Source organism: Stegostoma tigrinum, chromosome 21, assembly GCF_030684315.1.
Source record: "Stegostoma tigrinum isolate sSteTig4 chromosome 21, sSteTig4.hap1, whole genome shotgun sequence".
Taxonomy (NCBI): Eukaryota; Metazoa; Chordata; class Chondrichthyes; order Orectolobiformes; family Stegostomatidae; genus Stegostoma; species Stegostoma tigrinum.
The window spans coordinates 36,446,628-36,466,908 of NC_081374.1; the positions used below are offsets into that span (position 1 = coordinate 36,446,628).

Consider the following 20,281-nt stretch of genomic DNA (forward strand, 5'->3'; position numbering starts at 1 on the left):
GATAATATACTGAATTGAGACTTACTGTGCTGGAAATAGTAAGTCAGTGTTGTTGCAATGGTAATACAAGAGAGGTTACCCACATCAACTTGAATCTTCAATCTCTTTTAACTACTGGAGTATTTCAACATTTTCAAATTCTCTATAGCTCATTTCAAGCTTATGTAGCTTTTTGTAGCTATTTTTTTCCCTTTCGCACACGTTCATTTTCCAAAACCAGAAGCTGTCACAGTATACAGATATGGATGACTATTTGTTTCCATCTCAGTTCACAGTCTGGATAAACCTACAGTCATTGCAGCCATCACATGATTCCATTCCTTTTGTCTCCATACCTTTTATGCCTCTCAGAAATCCACTCGGTTGAACCTATCCCCAGAAATGCCATCACTGGGGAGGCAATGATCTATGGCATTAGTGATAATGGGAACTGCAGATGCTGGAGAATCCAAGATAATGAAATGTGAGGCTGGATGAACACAGCAGGCCCAGCAGCATCTCAGGAGCTCTCTGATGAAGGATCTAGGCCCGAAACGTCAGCTTTTGTGTTCCTGAGATGCTGCTGGGCCTGCAGTGTTCATCCAGCCTCACATTTCATGATCTATGGCATTATTGCTCAACTATTAATCCAGAGAGCCAGGTGGTGTCCTGAGGACCCAGCTTCAAAACCTGCCGTGCTGGAATTTAAATTGAATAAAATCTGGAATTAAGAGGTTAATGATGACTGTGACTCCAGACTCATAGGAATGTGGTGGATTCTTAACTGACACCCCGGAGCAATAAACCTTGGATCCTCATCCTGTGAATGAATGCCCATCATCACAGTGCATGATCTTTCCACACCAATCCAAAAGTCACCTGTACGCACACATGGACCCTTGCTGTTTTGGATGTTATATATTTTATTTGAAAGAAAACCGCTTTTAAATGAGCCAGAATACAAAATGGATGACAAAACAACACTGCTGAGGAACAGACTGCATTTACGAAAAGTACACATGCATGACTATCTAGTCTCAAAAGGAACCTGAGCAAACCTATTATGTCAAAAGGATATTGAGTATGACCTTCTGTTTTGATGGTATCTTGACAGCTTTGACAATGGAGATGTGTGGGGGAGAATCAAAATCCCTTTTAATATGGTTTCAGAGATAGTAGGAACTGCCGATGCTGGAGAACCTGAGATAACAAGGTGTAGAGCTGGATGAACACAGCAGGGTCTGAAGAAGGGTCTAGGCCCGAAACGTCAGTCCTCCTGCTCCAGTGATGCTGCTTGGTCTGCTGTGTTCATCCAGCTCTACACCTTGTTATCCCTTTTAATATGGATTGCCTCAATTCTGAGCCAATAGCCAGCTGTCTAAAATGCTACCTAGGAAGAACTAACATTATAAGCCTTTCTGTAGCAAACAGACACTTCCTCTCTGATGAAGGGTCTAGGCCCGAAACGTCAGCTTTTGTGCTCCTGAGATGCTGCTTGGCCTGCTGTGTTCATCCAGCCTCACATTTTATTATCTTGGAATCTCCAGCATCTGCAGTTCCCATTATCTCAGACACTAAAAGGGCCTGTGGGATAAAATTGCTGGTTCTCACCATACAGTTCTTTCCAAGCCCAGACCCCATCTGTTATAACTTTGAATACATCAAAGCGATGGAGAACTTAAAACTAAAACAGACTTCAAGTGCCAAAGCTTATGTACTTTCCCTTTTAAATTCTACCTTCCCCCACTCTATAATTTGTTCCTTTGCTTGCATGCTAGTCTGCGAGAGAGAGTACGTCATGGGCTTCAGACACACGCTTTACTTTTAGAATTTTTATTTATATTTTTAACCGTGTTTTAAAGTAAACCAAACCTTTAGTTTTGTTTATTTGAAATCCAACTGTCTTCTTTCCTCACAACTTTATATTCGTTCAAATATAAATTGTATTGAAAAAAGCACACCCTTTAAAATATTTGCTTAAAAATGCCTTTATACCAACCTCAGAAGAGGAGAAAAGGGCATAATTTATTCAACATTCTGGATTTGGTCAAAACATACATGGATGTAGAAGAGCAGAAGAAAAAAATCAAAAATTCTTTAGAGTAGGGGCACCAACACCAACTTTAGCAACCAGAACTATTCTGGCTAATGGTACGGCACGGTGGCTCGGTGGTTAGCACCGCAGCTTCACAGCGCAAGGGACCTGGGTTTGATTCCAGCCTCGGGCGACTGTCTGTGCGGAGTTTGCACATTCTCCCCGTGTCTGTGTGGGTTTCCTCCCACAGCCCAAAGATATCCACGCTAGGTGGATTGGCCATGATAAATTGTCCATGGTGTTCAGGGGTTTGTGCATTATAAGGGGAATGGGTCTGGGCGGGATGCTTCAAGGGGCAGTGTGGACTTGTCAGGTCAAAGGGCCTGTTTCCACACTGTAGGGAATCTAATCTAACATCAGTTTGCTCTAAACAAATCACATTTCAGTCCTAGAATTCTTTTTATCTGAATGATTCATCAACACAATGGTACATTCCCACTGATCCAGTTGGGATGAAGTTAAAGTCTGCTCCCAGCATTCAGATTTTTTTTGTATTTGCCAGCAAGACTGTTTCCTTTCACAGCCATCATGCTTAATGGCTGAATAAGACTTGACTGAGTTAGTTTTTTTCAAGAGGTAGAATCATCTTGTGGCAAGAGGAATATTTGTGAATGTTTGCCTTTGGATTCAGTCTCTAAAAGCGTTTTGAATGATTTTGTTTTAACTGTAATGTGTTTTTGTGTATTTCGATATTTCTCCATTATCTGCTTTTATTGGATTTTATCAGGCCTTTAGGCCTTTTCCTGTCTGTCAGTCTGCTCGCAATTATAACTCTAAGTCTGGAGACTGGAATCACACTGAGCATTTCTTTCTGCATCAACATTATTACCAATATCAGGTCAAGATTTTGTAAAAGGAAGAACATTTTCAAAGAAACATAAAATTATTTCTTTTTGTGTCTTTTAAAAATGTTCGTTGCAAAAGTAGTTTTCAGATAATGTGGTGCATTTGCAGACTTGGACATAATTGATTGTCTGTTGATTGGGGACTGTGTTACTGTGAGAAAGCGAGGTGATATTTTCAACTTAATTGTGCAAAAAATTCCAATGGCCAAACATCAACTTTTTCAGTTGGTTCTTTGGAGGGACTATGCAGAAATCATAAAGTCAGCTGACTCTGTGAAAATTGCCTGGGATTGAAATTACCTTTGGGAAATTTTCCTGATTTTGGAACCCTTATCTCAGAATCTGAGGAGTTTTTCTTTGAAGGGTGGAATTCGCTTAAGCTAATAGTTTTCCAGGAAAAAAAATGATGTTAAAAACCTGCTCTAACCCCTGATTAACTAACTATTAAATTGAAGCCCAACTTACAATTGATCACATGCTCAATTGTACTATACTATCCAATCTTTCCATTCCCAGCTTTTCCTCATTCTGTCCCCCCACCCCATCAAATCCCATATGATTGAAAAACCCTACCTGTCCCACTCAGCTTGTCACTTCCCTCGTTTTTTTTGCTAATCTCTGCCCACACGAAATCCCTTTAATGCCAGACCCAACACTGCTCCTGCCCCCAAATGCAACCTCAACTGCCTGCTTCTATACATCAACAGCTCCCCATGTTCCTGCTCCAGCCACATTTCCCCACCTGCAACCCAACAGATTATGCAGAGGAACCAAATAGTATGGCTGATTTGCCACTGGTTTTCTCCAGTTCTCCCACCAACAACTTCATCTGATCCAGAGGAGTGTCCTCCATCAGAAAGCTGTAACCTTTGTGAGCAGGACATGCAGCATCAAAGCTCTTCACCCAATGAGGTTGATGAATCCTGATCGGGGCACGTAGACTGCAACTGTCACAAATTGCTGTTTATACTCTTGTAAAAGCCAAATTATTTGAGGTTAAATTTTTGCGGCCCAGTATTGCATGGATACTACCTTTGTGGAGCTGAAATTCATGTTTCAGCCCAAAATAGCATATCATTAGCAGAAGCCCAATTGAACAAAAAGGAAGGTCATCACCTGACTCTGACCTGATATGTCTTAAACTTTTGCACCAAATTCTTCCATTTCCCTCCGTTTTCTGTCAGCTACTGTTTTTTCAGTTTTTTCAAACTAATAGTTTAAGCTTTTATTTCAGACTCATACAGCCTCACCGATAATTGTAGCCGTCAACCGCTGCATGTCCAAACGATTAGGAAAGCTGGAATTATAGTGAAGTAAATGCATATAAGCCTATTTTACAAAGGAAATAATGGTGTAATAAACTTTGTATCACACTAATTATCCAACTTGTAGTGCTCGTTCAATTAATGAACTTAGAAATCAGTAGCCTAATGTTTGTGTGAATTGTACATCAAAACTCATAAAAGCTCACAAAAGAATTCATTTCCTCATTGTAACATTTATGTACAGTATAATACCCTAACTCTCAAATGTTGATCTGTTACCTGTGAAGAGCTAGGATCAAGTTTTACATGAGATATATGGGAAATTCCAGAATTTTTGGCCAAAACTAGACTTTTACATTGACTTTTACTTGAGTATTTATGGTACATTTATTTAAATGCACAGGGGAAGAAAAAGAACTTCAGCGAGTCTCTGATTTACCAATGTCCAATTTACAAGCACTTGTATTTATACGAATGCAATCCCATGCAGCGGTGTAATTTTAAAGATCTGACATAATATTTCCTTTCAATTAATGTGAAGCTGGAAAAGCACAGCAGGTCAGACAGCATCCGAGGAGCAGGAAAGCCGATGTTTCAGGCCGAAACCTCTTGTCAGGACTACCATTTCCTGTACTTACAATCAATTACTTTATATTGTCCTGCATTGTGTTCCAACTTGCGTACAAATTGACCTGTAAATGGACTCCAGAACAGAATTTGTTTGCAATCTGGGACTGCCTGTGTTAGAACATACTCATGTTTAAAGGATAGAGCAAGGAGAGAAACAAAAATCTTGTTTTAAGCTACTGTAGAGTAGTTATCTTCCAAGACAATGAGACTGCACGCTCATAAAATTAATTTTTCCACATTAGAGACATTATCAGTAGCGGTTACACGTAATGCCATTTAAAAGGTCATTTACTTCTGATTTTACCAACTGTAATTCTTTTCATCATTCTTTATTGCAAATTCAATGTTTAATTACCTTAATTTACATTAGTGAAGACTTGAACAAAGAGGTTTGCATCAGAATAGACTTTTTCCGACGGTGACTGCTGGAGTTCTGCATTTAATTGCGCATATGTAGACACAAGAACTTGCTGTTAGATTTAGCTGTTAGCTGTTAATGGGAAGCATTCATAGTAGCCCAGAATACATTACGGAAAAGCAACATTTAGTTTGATTTTCTTCTTCCTTGCCTTTACGTTCATCAAGATTCATCTATCCTGTTATTGTAAAATTGTATTGAGTGTTTCTCATTCTGACTGTACATCTTCCCTCTTTATCAGGGGTGGATACTATAGTCTAGAAAGTCAAAAATACTAGATCAGCAACCCATCCAGATAGAACATAGAACATTACAGCGCAGTACAGGCCCTTCCGCCCTCAATGTTACGCTGACCTGTGCAACCATTGCAAAGCTCTTAAATTAGTAATTTAAATATCTCAACAATGGTTCACAAGGAGTGAAGATCAGAAATAGTAGTCAGCTTAATGTGAATGCTGTGATATAACTGTAGTAATATTATCTATAAAATGACACAGAGTGTTTAATCTTGAGGTAAATAATGGTCTTGTGACAGATTTAGTCAAGAATAACCTTTCAAGGGCAGTTGTGTTCTGAACAGGAGCAAAGATAAAATAAATTCAGTTTGAAAATGCTTTAAAATTTACAAAGGAAATGTTCAATCAGGTTTTCCTTTCAGGCTTGAGTGAAAAGTGTTAACCTTGCAGATAGTAAAATGTGAGGCTGGATGAACACAGCAGGCCAAGCAGCATCTCAGGAGCACAAAAGCTGACGTTTCGGGCCTAGACCCTTCATCAGAGAGGGGGATGGGGAGAGGGAACTGGAATAAATAGGGAGAGAGGGGGAGGCGGACCGAAGATGGAGAGTAAAGAAGATAGGTGGAGAGAGTATAGGTGGGGAGGTAGGGAGGGGATAGGTCAGTCCAGGGAAGACGGACAGGTCAAGGAGGTGGGATGAGGTTAGTAGGTAGATGGGGGTGCGGCTTGGGGTGGGAGGAAGGGATGGGTGAGAGGAAGAACCGGTTAGGGAGGCAGAGACAGGTTGGACTGGTTTTGGGATGCAGTGGGTGGGGGGGAAGAGCTGGGCTGGTTGTGTGGTGCAGTGGGGGGAGGGGACGAACTGGGCTGGTTTAGGGATGCAGTAGGGGAAGGGGAGATTTTGAAACTGGTGAAGTCCACATTGATACCATATGGCTGCAGGGTTCCCAGGCAGAATATGAGTTGCTGCTCCTGCAACCTTCGGGTGGCATCATTGTGGCAGTGCAGGAGGCCCATGATGGACATGTCATCTAGAGAATGGGAGGGGGAGTGGAAATGGTTTGCGACTGGGAGGTGCAGTTGTTTGTTGCGAACTGAGCGGAGGTGTTCTGCAAAGCGGTCTCCAAGCCTCCGCTTGGTTTCCCCAATGTAGAGGAAGCCGCACCGGGTACAGTGGATGCAGTATACCACATTGGCAGATGTGCAGGTGAACCTCTGCTTAATGTGGAATGTCATCTTGGGGCCTGGGATAGGGGTGAGGGAGGAGGTGTGGGGGCAAGTGTAGCATTTCCTGCGGTTGCAGGGGAAGGTGCCAGGTGTGGTGGGGTTGGAGGGCAGTGTGGAGCGAACAAGGGAGTCACGGAGAGAGTGGTCTCTCCGGAAAGCAGACAGGGGAGGGGATGGAAAAATGTCTTGGGTGGTGGGGTCGGATTGTAAATGGCGGAAGTGTCGGAGGATGATGCGTTGTATCCGGAGGTTGATAGGGTGGTGTGTGAGAACAAGGGGGATCCTCTTAGGGCGGTTGTGGCGGGGGCGGGGTGTGAGGGATGTGTCGCGGGAAATGCGGGAGACGCGGTCAAGGGCGTTCTCGATCACTGTGGGGGGAAAGTTGCGGTCCTTAAAGAACTTGGACATCTGGGATGTGCGGGAGTGGAATGTCTTATCGTGGGAGCAGATGCGGCGGAGGCGGAGGAATTGGGAATAGGGGATGGAATTTTTGCAGGAGTGTGGGTGGGAGGAGGTGTATTCTAGGTAGCTGTGGGAGTCGGTGGGCTTGAAATGGACATCAGTTACAAGCTGGCTGCCTGAGATGGAGACTGAGAGGTCCAGGAAGGTGAGGGATGTGCTGGAGATGGCCCAGGTGAACTGAAGGTTGGGGTGGAAGGTGTTGGTGAAGTGGATGAACTGTTCGAGCTCCTCTGGGGAGCAAGAGGCGGCGCCGATACAGTCATCAATGTACCGGAGGAAGAGGTGGGGTTTGGGGCCTGTGTAGGTGCGGAAGAGGGACTGTTCCACGTAACCTACAAAGAGGCAGTCATAGCTGGGGCCCATGCGGGTGCCCATGGCCACCCCCTTAGTCTGTAGGAAGTGGGAGGAGTCAAAAGAGAAGTTGTTGAGTGTGAGGACGAGTTCAGCTAGGCGGATGAGAGTGTCGGTGGAGGGGGACTGGTCGGGCCTGCGGGACAGGAAGAAGCGGAGGGCCTTGAGGCCATCTCCATGCAGAATGCAGGTGTACAGGGACTGGACGTCCATGGTGAAGATGAGGTGTTGGGGTCCAGGGAATTGGAAGTCCTGGAGGAGGTGGAGGGCGTGGGTGGTGTCACGGACATAGGTGGGGAGTTCCTGGACCAAAGGGGAGAAAATGGAGTCCAGATAGGTGGAGATGAGTTCGGTGGGGCAGGTGCAGGCTGAGACGATGGGTCGACCAGGGCAGGCAGATTTGTGGATTTTGGGAAGGAGATAGAAACGGGCCGTGCGGGGTTGGGGAACAATGAGGTTGGAGGCTGTGGGTGGGAGGTCCCCTGAGGTGATGAGGTCGTGAATGGTATTGGAGATGTTGGTTTGGTGCTCGGGTGTGGGGTCATGATCGAGGGGGCGGTAGGAGGTGGTGTCGGAGAGTTGGCGTCTGGCCTCGGCGATGTAGAGGTCAGTGCGCCATACTACCACTGCACCACCCTTGTCTGCGGGTTTGATGGTGAGGTTAGGGTTGGAGCGGAGGGAGCGGAGGGCTGCCCGTTCTGCGGGGGAGAGGTTGGAGTGGGTGAGAGGGGTGGAGAGGTTGAGGCTGGGGACCGCTTTGCAGAACACCTCCGCTCAGTTCGCAACAAACAACTGCACCTCCCAGTCGCAAACCATTTCCACTCCCCCTCCCATTCTCTAGATGACATGTCCATCACGGGCCTCCTGCACTGCCACAATGATGCCACCCGAAGGTTGCAGGAACAGCAACTCATATTCCTCCTGGGAACCCTGCAGCCATATGGTATCAATGTGGACTTCACCAGTTTCAAAATCTCCCCTTCCCCTACTGCATCCCTAAACCAGCCCAGTTCGTCCCCTCCCCCCACTGCACCACACAACCAGCCCAGCTCTTCCCCCCCCACCCACTGCATCCCAAAACCAGTCCAACCTGTCTCTGCCTCCCTAACCTGTTCTTCCTCTCACCCATCCCTTCCTCCCACCCCAAGCCGCACCCCCATCTACCTACTAACCTCATCCCACCTCCTTGACCTGTCCGTCTTCCCTGGACTGACCTATCCCCTCCCTACCTCCCCACCTATACTCTTTCCACCTATCTTCTTTACTCTCCATCTTCGGTCCGCCTTCCCCTCTCTCCCTATTTATTCCAGTTCCCTCTCCCCATCCCCCTCTCTGATGAAGGGTCTACGCCCGAAACGTCAGCTTTTGTGCTCCTGAGATGCTGCTTGGCCTGCTGTGTTCATCCAGCCTCACATTCTACTATCTTGGAATTCTCCAGCATCTGCAGTTCCCATTATCTCTGATACTATGTTAACCTTGCAGAGTTTTGTTTGAGTAGCTGGAGACAATTTATAGAGCTCCCTGTAGAAATGTCTCAACACACCTCTTCTTTTTCACAAGAGTTGCTTCAGAATAGATGTAAACACAGCCTCTTTAAATACTGCAATTGCTTTGACACATCAGTGGCTTTCCCCTGGTGTGCATAGCTAGCAATACTTGCTGTTTAGACTGAAAAATATACTTTGGCATTTTTCTGGGAATACAGTTTGTTCTTTTGTTAAAATTCCTGTTTGGACTGCTTCAGAGATGCGACAATTAGTAGTTTCACAGTCTCCATTACTGAGGCAAACTTTATTTTTGACTAATCAATGAATTTAAATTCCAGTAATTGCTGTAATGAGATTTGAACCTATGTCCCAAAGCTGTTAGCCTGGGCCTGTTTCCTGGTGACATTACCACTTTGCTATGATCTCTCCAACAGTTTGTTGCTGAAAATTAGCTTCAAACAAAAATGGATTCGCTTTTTTTTCACATTTCATTGTAGTTGGAGATTTAATAAAAGTACTTTTAACTTTCTGTCACTTTCAACTGTTGCACTTAATCCTATATTTCCAATGTCTGTTTCTAACTTCCGACTTAATATTCTGCATGTCTGGTATGGATTCTTTAATCTTACTGTTTGAAGAGATCCTGCTGGTGTTTCTGAGATAACAAGGTGTCCAGCTGGATGAATGCAGCAGGCCGAGCAGCAAAGCTGATGTTTCAGGCCTAGACCCTTCTTCAGAAATGGGGGAGGGGAAGGGGATTCTGAAATAAATAGGGAAAGAAGACGAGGTGGATAGAAGATGGATAGAGGAGAAGATAGGTGGAGAGGAGACAGACGGGTCAAAGAGGTGGGGATGGATCCACTAAAAGTGAGTGTAGGTGGGGAATTAGGGAGGGGATACATCAGTCCAGGGAGGACGGACAGATCAAGGCGGCAGGATGAGGCTAGTAGGTAGGAGACAGGGGTGGAGCTTGAGGTGGGAGGAGGGGATAGGTGGGAGGAGGGACAGGTTAGGAAGGCGGGGACAAGCTGGGCTGATTTTGGGATACGGTTGGGGGAGGGGAGATTTTGAAGCTTGTGAAGTCCACATTGATACCATTGGGTTGCAGGGTGCCCAAGCGGAATATGAGGTGTTGTTCCTGCAGCCTTCAGGTGGCATCATTGTGGCACTGCAGGAGGCTCAGGACAGACATGTCATCTGAACAATGGGAGGGGGAGTGTTTCTGTTGTTCAGACAGGCCTCTGATCATTTGTTGAGGACACCATGCTGCAATGACTTGCTAGTTATTATAAGTTGCCATGCAAAACTTCACTAATATTTCATGTGCAGCTGCAAACACAAACACAGTTCACACGTTGCTGACTGCAGTATGTCTGCCATTATTTGGTAAGCCTAACTTTCTTAAATAATGATGTGGGGGGTGCCAGTGTTGGACTGGGGTGGAAAAAATCAGAAGTCATATGACACCAGGTTATAGTCCAACAGGTTTATTTAAAAATCACAAGCTTTCTGAGCACTGCTCCTGTGATTTTTAAATAAACCTGTTGGACTATAACCTAGTATTGTGTGACCATTTTTTCTTACCAATTCCTGAAGTCATATGATACTGTAAATTTTTATTTTGCAATTTTTAGTTACAGGGTACTTTGAATTTACTAGTTACATTGACAATGGGATTAGTTTCTCCACTTTGTCTAAGTTCCCACTCAGAAGCTGTGCACACAGATCAATGGAGAGTGTGATTAGGAAACAGCGAGACACCAGTGAATAGCAATTTGGATGGTGGGAAGTTGCGTGTGGTGGACCAAATGTCTTTAAAAGCCACAGAACTGAGCTGTGATGAGTGCGGTGGAATTTCTATTATAACATATGTAGGTCCTGGCTGTTTAATATTAGATGTACTTTTCTGCATTCACAGGAAACCTTCCAGCCTTTGTGGAAGGATTAATCAAGATCTTGATGGCCTTGTTTTGAATTAATGATGAGCTGACTTTAATTTTTAACATGCTGCCTGGGGTCGAAAATTTTAATGCACTGGCTATAATGACAAAGTTAAATTCGTGTAAAAAAAGCCATTTTTCCAGCCCCATTAAGTATTATTACAGTCCTTTTGAAAATGATACCTTTTTCTGGGTCTGACCAGTGTAATGTTGACTGACAGCAAGACTTAATGATTTCCTGGAGAGTGGTAAATGCAGCACAGGGCTTTGTTAATACACCGTGGTCACATCGACAGGAAGGCCATTACAAGCTGTGTAGTGTGTGAGCTCAGCTCAGGGTAACAGTGCAGAAGTATCAATGTATCTCAGGTGTCAGAAGGTGATTTCTCTCCCCACCCCCCGCACCGAACTCTTGGGGTTCCCTTTGAGAAATGTGCAAGTACCTTTCAAAATCATCCTGTCTGAAATAATATTTTGATTGTACCTCTGGGAGCTGGTGGGATTTGAACCTTGGCCTCCTCGCCCACAGGTAGGGTTACTAACAGTACACCACAACCCCCTTGTTCCCATGCTGCTGTGGTTTGTGAGGAATCATTTGAGGGAAGGATTGGACTTTTCTTTGAGCTTTTCTTTCTCTCACCTCTTTCTCACCCTTTCCCATCTAATCATTGCTGCTTGCATTGGCATTTTTGTGCTAGGTGTTATATTTTGTTTGCAAATGCACTTGTATAGCACCTTGGGATGTTTATTTTGTTGAAGATGCTGCAGCCCGAACTGACTGCTTCTCTTCCAGTTGCTTTTCTGGGAGATGAGTGCCTTGTTAAACTCCGTGGGATGGCCCTGATGCCCCTCTGTCCCTGCCGCTCCCTCATTGCAGCTATCCCAGTGGGTGAAGAGGTATCAGCATCCATCCCACTAGCAGATCTAGTGACAGTCTGGGTGACCAATTAATGCTCAGTTCATCAGAGATAGCAAGAATGCAGATGCTGGAATCAGAGACAACACAGTATGGAGCTGGAGGAAAACAACAGAGCAGCCAGCATCAGAAGAACAGGAAAGTTGATGTTTCAGATCAGGACCCTTCAGAAATACTCAATGCATGCTGCCTCCAGATTTAACCAGCAACCAGCTCATGCTGGGGGAGAGTGTGCACCTCCTTACTGGTCCCCATTTCCCCCCACACTGCTGAAATTTTTTGCTCCTTATATGCCCCCTGCCCACGTTGACCCCAAGGGCTACCCTTTCACTGCTTTCCACCCCTATAAGACATTGGCTGCTGTTTCCCACATTGAGCCTCCCTGACCCTCTCATGGAGATTGGAAAGATGGGTTAGGCAAGATCATGTGTGGAAGACTAAAACTTGTTGAGAAATTAATATCTTCGACAACTTCCTCTGGCATTTCATTCCACATATGAACCACTCTGTGTTTAAAACAAAATTGTGCCCATATCCTTTTCAAAACTTACTCCTCTAACCTTAAAAATATGACCCCTACTTTTGAACTCCCTCACCCTAGGGAAAAAGACCCTTGCTATATTCGCCTTATCTATGCCCGCATGGTTTTATAAACCCCTACAACATCACCCCTCAACTTCCTGTGCTTCAGTGAAAAAAGTCCCAGCCTCTCCTTTATAACTAAAACCCTCCATTCCTGGTAACGTTCTGCTAAATATTATCTGAACCCTTTCTACTTTAATAATATCCTTCCTGTAGCAGAGTGACCAGAACTGCACTTAGTACGCCAACATCGTGCACAACCTCAACGTGATGTCCTAACTCCTATACTGCCAGCTTCGAACAATGAAGGTAAGTAAGCTAAAAGCCTTATTAACCACTCAGCCTAACCATGATGCAGTTTTCAAAGAATTATGTACCTGAGTCCCTGAAGCTATTTCCCTCATATACACCGTGCATTGGGCTTCGTGCTGGTATCTCTATCCTTTTGTTGCTCACAACCTCAATCAAATTCTATCATCATTATCTTTCTGTATATCACCATGCGTGCAGGCATGGGCACTTATCATGTTGACAACACTCGGCACCAACAAAGTGATACAGTGCAACATTGCAACAAGGACAACAACTGTGTTTATATAGCATCTTTAATATGGTAGTATATCCTATGGCACTATTTGGAGGATAATCAAAGAAAATTTGAGTGCAGGCCACATAAGGAGACATGACACACAGTGGAAAAGTTAATCTTCACATTAGCTATATTGGATGTGACTGAAAAATTCCTAAATAAATCCCAAATGTTTGCTTTGCATTGAAAGACATTTTTTGAGTGATAGAAGCTTACAGAACAGAAGGCAGCTATTCAGCCCATCATAACTGTGCTGGCTTTTTTTGAAAGAACGTGCTTGCTTCATCTTACACCATTTCATTTTGTCCAAAACTCTGTTAGTTCTTCATTACCAGCCTAATGATCTCGCATTATGGATGATCCTCAGATCATTAACCATCATTTCCACCACCTCCACTGAGATCCCACCAGCAGGCACACATTCCCCTCCCATCCCCTGTCAGCCTTCCATATGGCCTGTTCCCTCTGTGACATCCTGGTCCACTCCTCCTCCGCTCCCAAAATATCCCCTTACCCCATAGTCCCATGACACCTTCCGCTGTAACATTTGCCTGTTTATTTCCTTCCTCCTCAGTATCCTAGGGCCCAAACACACCTTAGAGGTGAAACAATGTTCTGTCCACAGAAACGGCCCTGAGCTTCCAGTTGCTTGCCACTTCAACACACCACCTTATTCCCTGGCCAGCATCTCTGGAAGAACAGCACCTCATTTTCCGATTTAGAACTCTACAGCCTCTGGACTCAATATTGAGTTGAGCGATTTTGGGGCTTGAGGCACCTTTCCCCATGTCCTTGCCTCAACCCCCAAACATCAGGCCTTGTAATCACATGGCCTGCTATTACATACGGCTGTTTGTTAGCCACTAATTGTCCCAGCCAGTAGCCTCTTCATTCTCCCAGGCTGGTCATTGTTCACTACTTTGTCTGTTGAACTGTACTCCTCTCTCTTTTGGGCTCTATCCCTACCTATCATTTATTCCTTACGACCTGCCCATACCCTATCGTCTGTTTTTTTTTAAAAAACAACTTCTTCCTGGCTGCCATCAGTTCTGAGGAAGGGTTACTGGGCCCACATACATTGATTTCTCTCCAAAGATGGTGCCAGTTGAGCTTTTCCAGCAATTTCTGTTTTTGCCGTGCTGCATATTGGCAAGGACTGTATCAATATCTGAGGATTTATGAATGATACTCAACATTGTGCAATTCTGACCTTGTGTTGAAGGGAAAGTCACTGGTGAAGCAGTTGAAGTGCTCGGGGCTAGGAGCTTGCCCTGAGGAGCACATTCAGCAATGTTTTGGAGCTGAGATAATTGGGCTTCAAGATCCATAACCTTTGTGCTAGGTGTACCTAAAATTGAGCAGTGAATTTTTCCTTTAATTCTAATCAACTTCAGTTTTCCTAAGGCTTTCTGACCCACGGTCAGTTAGAAGTCGCTAGGATGGTCATGGCAGTCATTTGCACGTAGCCTCCTGTATTCAAATAAGATTCAAAGTTCATGACCTCTGCCTCTGCTGTTACTGCGTTGGAGCATGCTCCCTGATTAGTTCATCCCATTTTCAGTCCTCTTCCTGCTCGTAAACCAATTGCTGTAGCCAAAATACATGCTCAAATAAGAAAGCCTAGGCTGATTTTAAATTATTCAAATCTCATGTGAAAGTTGGTTTTCATGCTGAGGCATGCAGCCATTCTGCAGCACACTATTTTTGGACTGAATATTTTGGTGTGCTGCTAAGCTTTCCACTAACAGTAACAAGCTAATTGTCTATAACAATGACATTTTTCCAAGCTTGTCAGTAATAAGTTTTAGCATTTAGTTTATGTTTGCCTTTAGATTGTGTGTTTTTTCTTCACAATCTCTTCCTCCTATTTTATCTTCAATTCTCAACAGTATTTCTCAATTTCCTGGTTATCGACTGAATTCTGCTCCTGTAATACTTGCCCAAACTTTCCTTTCTCAGCTTTAGCTTAACTTTTTAAACATTTTTGATATATCTAGAGCATACTAGCTTTGGATGTTTTGCTTTTATCTGAATTTCCTTCAATTAACTGTTGGATAGACAGAAGCTATTGCCTTCAACTATTGCCACAGACTCCTCAATCATATTTACTAGGATAGTTTTTGGAGTCTAATTGTGGTGTGCAAATTTTGCATTATCTTCGATCCTGAAATATTCATTCAGCCTCATCCAAATAGTTATTAAGATGGTCTATGTATTCCACCTTAATAACATTGCCTGACTTTATCCCTGACTCAGCTCATCAACTGCTTCTGTCCTTGTGTAAGCTTTTGCTCCATCTAGACTGAACTATTGTAAAACATGTATCCCCACATTCTACCCTTCCAAAACTTGACACTATCCAAAATGCTGCTGACTTGAACCAAGTGTCCTTCACCCATTGGCCATGTCTCCCCTGACCTACAGTGGCTCCTAGTTAAGCTACACCAAAATTCTCATTTTTGAATCCCTCTTAATGGGTTCATCCCTCCCAATCTGTGGAATCTCCTTCAGCCCCGCATTGCGCTGAGATATGTGTTTCTCTATTTCTGGCCCCCTCCATTCTCAACAGTCCACAGGGTATTGAAGGGGCTTGATAGGGTAGATGCTGAGAGATTGTTTCTATTAGACAGAGAATCTAAAATAATGGGCACAATGTCAGGAGAAGGTGCCAGTTGTCTAAGATTGAGATGAGGGGATATTTCTTCACTCAAAGGATTGTAAATTGTATGAGCTGTGTGCACCAGAGGGCTGCGAAGCCTCCATCATTGAATACATTCAGGCTAGGATAAATGGGCAAGATATAAAAGGGACCTAAGGGTCAAATCTTTCATGCAGAGGGTAGAATGTGTAATGTGTAATGTCTCCATCATTGAATACATTCAGGCTTGGATAAATGGTTTATTGGCGTCTTGCCGATTCAAGCAGCAGGAGGAATGGGCAGATCAGCCATGACCGTATTGATTGACAGAGAAACCTTGACTGACTCTAGTCAGTCTTGAGTCAGACTGACTGTAGACAGACTCTAGTCTACTCCCGCGCCTGTTTCTTTTGTTCTGGTGGTTTGGTGCCATGCCTTCAGCTACCGAAGCCCTAAATTACGCAGTAGCACATTGAATCTCTTAGGGTCCATACCTTTGTTTTGCTCCTTTCAAACATCTCTTAAAATCCCTTTAAAATGTTAACATCTGCTCTAGGATTCCCTTTCATGGCTCAGTGTCACATGTTTTGTTTCATAATAACCCTATGGCATACTTTTGGATGGATTACAATGTTAAAGATGCAGTTTAGCTATATTGTTCAAGCTTTAATCCCTTCCATTGCTCTGTTATTGCTTTATCCAATAAATGCCTTTTAAAGCTTGTTGTTTGCTTATTGTAAAATTTAATCAATGTTAATATATGCCCAGTGATAAACAAGCAGATCACCTGGGGAAATTTTGTGCAAAGCTGTTTTCAGTCTCACTAAATATCATTGTGGATGACACCATAGAGTGTCATAGAGCCATAGAGATATATAGCATGGAAACAGACCCTTTGAGCCAGCTCATCCTTGCTGACCAGATATCCTAATCTAGTTCCATTTGCCACCATTTGGCCAATATCCTTTTTAACCCTTACTATTCATATACCCATCCGGGTGCCTTTTAATTGTTGTAATTGTAACAGCCTCCACACCTCCTCTGGAAGTTCATTCCATACACATTACACCCTCTGCATGAAAGAGTTGATCCTGAGGTCCCTTTTATATCTGGATGTGAGTTTGCTCGCTGAGCTGCAAGGTTAGTTTCCAGACGTTTCGTCACCATTCCAGGTAACATCATCAGTGAGCCTCCGGTGAATGGTGATGTCACCAACCCAAGGAAACCTAAACAGATAAATAGAAAGCGGGACATAACACCAGCGCTTCGTCAGAGGCTCACTGATGATGTTACCTAGAATGGTGACGAAACGTCTGAAAACTAACCTTCCAGCTCAGCGAGCAACCTCACATCCAGAACCTCAACCTGAGCTACAAATCTTCTCAAAACTCGTTAGTCCCTTTTATATCTTGCCCATCTCACCTGAAGCCTATGCCCTCTAGTTTTGAACTTCCCCGTCTTGGGGAACTGACCTTGGCTATTCACCTTATTCATGCCCCACATGATTTTATAAACTTCGATAAGGTCAACCCTCATCCTCTGCCACTCCAGACCAGAATTGAACACAGTTTTGAACAGCGGCCTAACCAATGTCCTGTACAGCTGCAACATGACCCCCTCACTCCTATACTGAATGCAATGACCAATAAATGCAAGCGTAGTTTTGTCGTGGGTGGCATAATAGACTGGTGTGTTAAATGACGTAGGACATGTGTTCAAAGTTCTGTGTCGGTGGAAAAATGAAGTGCTTGCAGTGAGATCAAGTGCAAAGATATTACCACCAATTCATATGGTAGTCCTTTAACTGATTGTAATACTGAGCCATTTAGAAGAGAAAAGTGTCGACTTGGACTCCTGGTCTTGGCTGGGCTGGCTGCTCCTAACTGTAAAGGCAAGTGATGAATAGGTGGAGGGAAGTGAATCTGTCAGACACCATTTCCATTAAGAATTGCTATCCAGTGAGGCTTATGGGTAGTCAGTTACTCAGTGAGGTGAGGAGCTGCTCAATCAGCTCCTTGTGGACCATTCCAATTCCAGTAGCATTGGTGGCGCTCAGGTAAAGTGAGATTGCTTTTGGATGTGATTTGTTCTCTCAATTTACGAACCCGCTGATGCCCAACGTCTCAACTTCAGAAACATAGCTATTTGATTGAGACTGCACTGGCCAGTTTCCAAGGAAATGGGCCTAAGAGAAGTGCGCTATCTGGGTCATGAATGACGTGATGTTCCATGTTGCTCTATAGTCAATTAAATGTTTTTGACATGTGGCCTCTGGTGTAAGATGGGAGATTTAGCAACCTATTTGTTTACAGTAGGGTTGTGAAAGCACAATGTGATATTGACATATTGATCTGTTTTTGTCATGGTTGAGACAGAAGTGTTGACTGAAAACTGGGCAGAATTGCCAGTACTGTTCCTAATGTAGTGCATTGGAATGTTTTTAAATCCATCATCTCACCTGAAAAAACAGTGCCCCGATAGTGTATTATACTGTCAATGCAGCACCAAGGGAGGTAGCCAAGATGAGCTGCTGTTTTAGAAAGTGTGAACATCTGGCTCAGAGGCATGTGCTGCCATAAGCTTTTGCTAGTGCTACTTATTTCCCAAGGTTTGAAGGGAGAAAAGAAAATTGGGGAAAAGAAATGGAAAAGCAGATAAATAAAGTTCAAGGTGCACCCATCGTGATGAATGACAATCAATGCCCTGATAAACTGACAGATCAATGCCTCTCTAGGATGCAGAAATGATGCTGCATTAAGATGATTTATTCAAAGTTAAGAGCCTTTTCTCTCCCTTCCTTTGGGTACAACATAATGAAATTAACAGATGCCACAGCGTAACTGCAGCCAGCAGAATATCAAGAGCTTTATCACCCAGTTAATTGGATATGGATTGTCACAGTTTCACCAAACTAACTGTTACCCTTAAGATAACTATCGGGCAATTACTGGTGCTATTTGTTACTGTCAGAAATTTTAATATAAGCAGCATAAATTTTACATTACTCTGGAAAATAAAGAACCAGTCTACGGTTAAAAAGAAAATAATATGGCAGATCAGTTGTAGGAATTGCAGTAAAGGCACAGCAATTCAGTGCCAGCTGTAGCTGTAAAGGATAAGTCAGTAGGCCATCGTGTAACCTGTCTGGGTTTGAGTACGTTCGTGTGTGTGTGTGTGTGTGTGTGTGTGTGTGTGTGTGTGTGTGTGTGTGTTGGGGGCTGTGGCAGTGTGGGGATGGATACTGGGTAGGTTTTTCTCTTACTGGTGTTTTTACTTTTAATTGTAAGTTGAGAAATTAAATAAACAAACTGTCTCTTTACTTGCTAATTTTGAATAGGGGACCAAAGTATAGGCCATTTCCCCCAGTGTCAGGAAAATGGCAGCTGTCAATAATGGCCTGACAAGTTTAAAATCAGAACCACTCACACTCTCAGTTTGGTCCATTGAACATGGGTTTGCCCTGCATCAGGAGGAGAAAATCCATCAGAGTTTGGTGCAAGTTTCAAGTGAACCCTTGAGACCTTCTGCCGTGCCAGTGATCTATGTACATCATCCAGTTACCACAATGAGCTATTGTCATTGGCTTTGTGCCTATATGAGTGTTCAGGATTACAGTAGCTGGACATTCTCTCTGCAGGTTAATTAATGTAGCCAATTCCACTTGAAATCTAAGATGTTAAAATGGACATTTGTAAAAGGTGAAGCAAAATCAGAAACTGCTGGAAAAGCCCAGTAGGTCTGGCAGCATCTGTGAAGAGAAATCAGTGTTAATGTTTCAGGTCTGGTGACCCTTCCTCCAAACATTTCTGAGTTCTGAGGAAGGGTCACTGGACCCAAAACATTAACTCAAATTTCTCTTCACAGATGCTGCCAGACCTGCTGAGCTTTTCCAACAACTTCAGTTTTTTGTTTCAGATTTACAGCATTCATGTTTCTTTCAGTTTTTAATTTGCAGATGGTGCATGGACTTTGGGAGATCCCTTATGGTTCCTGATCAATGCTAAGATTTGAAATGAACCCATTAAAATTGTGATCTGGATGGATAGTATGTGTTGTCACAAGATTATAAAATATGGACTATTCATCTTTTAATTCCATTAATCAGGCTCTTGTTTGTTCAAAAGGCACTAACTTTAAATGGGCCAAATGCTATGTTTTAACATAACTGAAGAGATTACTTGACTGACAAGAGAGACTTGGTTTCCATAAATCTCTCTGGATTAACAGAAGATATGTCTTGGCATAATAAAAAGTAAAACACTGCAGAGGATGGAAATCTGAAATAAAAACAAAGAGTGCTGGAGAAACTCTGTAGGTCTGGCAGCATCTGTAGAGAGAGAAATAATGAACATTTTGAGTTGGATGTGACTGTTGTTCAATTGAATCCATCTCATGTCTGGGCATTTCTACTCTTCAGATTTTCATGCTCATTATTGTTTGAATGATTGAGGAGAAGCCAAAGGACAATAAGCTACAGCCCCTTCATCTGCAGAAAGTACCTGAAACAAAGGGAACTCATAATGCAGAAAGGGTGCTGATGACTCCCTTTCTGTTTTGATGACATCTTGACAGCCTTGCACGATAAAGATCCAAACTATTAAATTAACATGAATTACCTCCA

General features: G+C 43.5%; 1 protein-coding gene across 4 annotated transcripts in view; it reads left to right on the forward strand.

Moving 5' to 3' along the window:
• Positions 1-20,281, forward strand: part of LOC125462993 (alpha-1,3-mannosyl-glycoprotein 4-beta-N-acetylglucosaminyltransferase C-like) — a 91,591-nt gene that overhangs the window by 21,924 nt on the left and 49,386 nt on the right. The gene's annotated exons all lie outside the window — the stretch shown is intronic.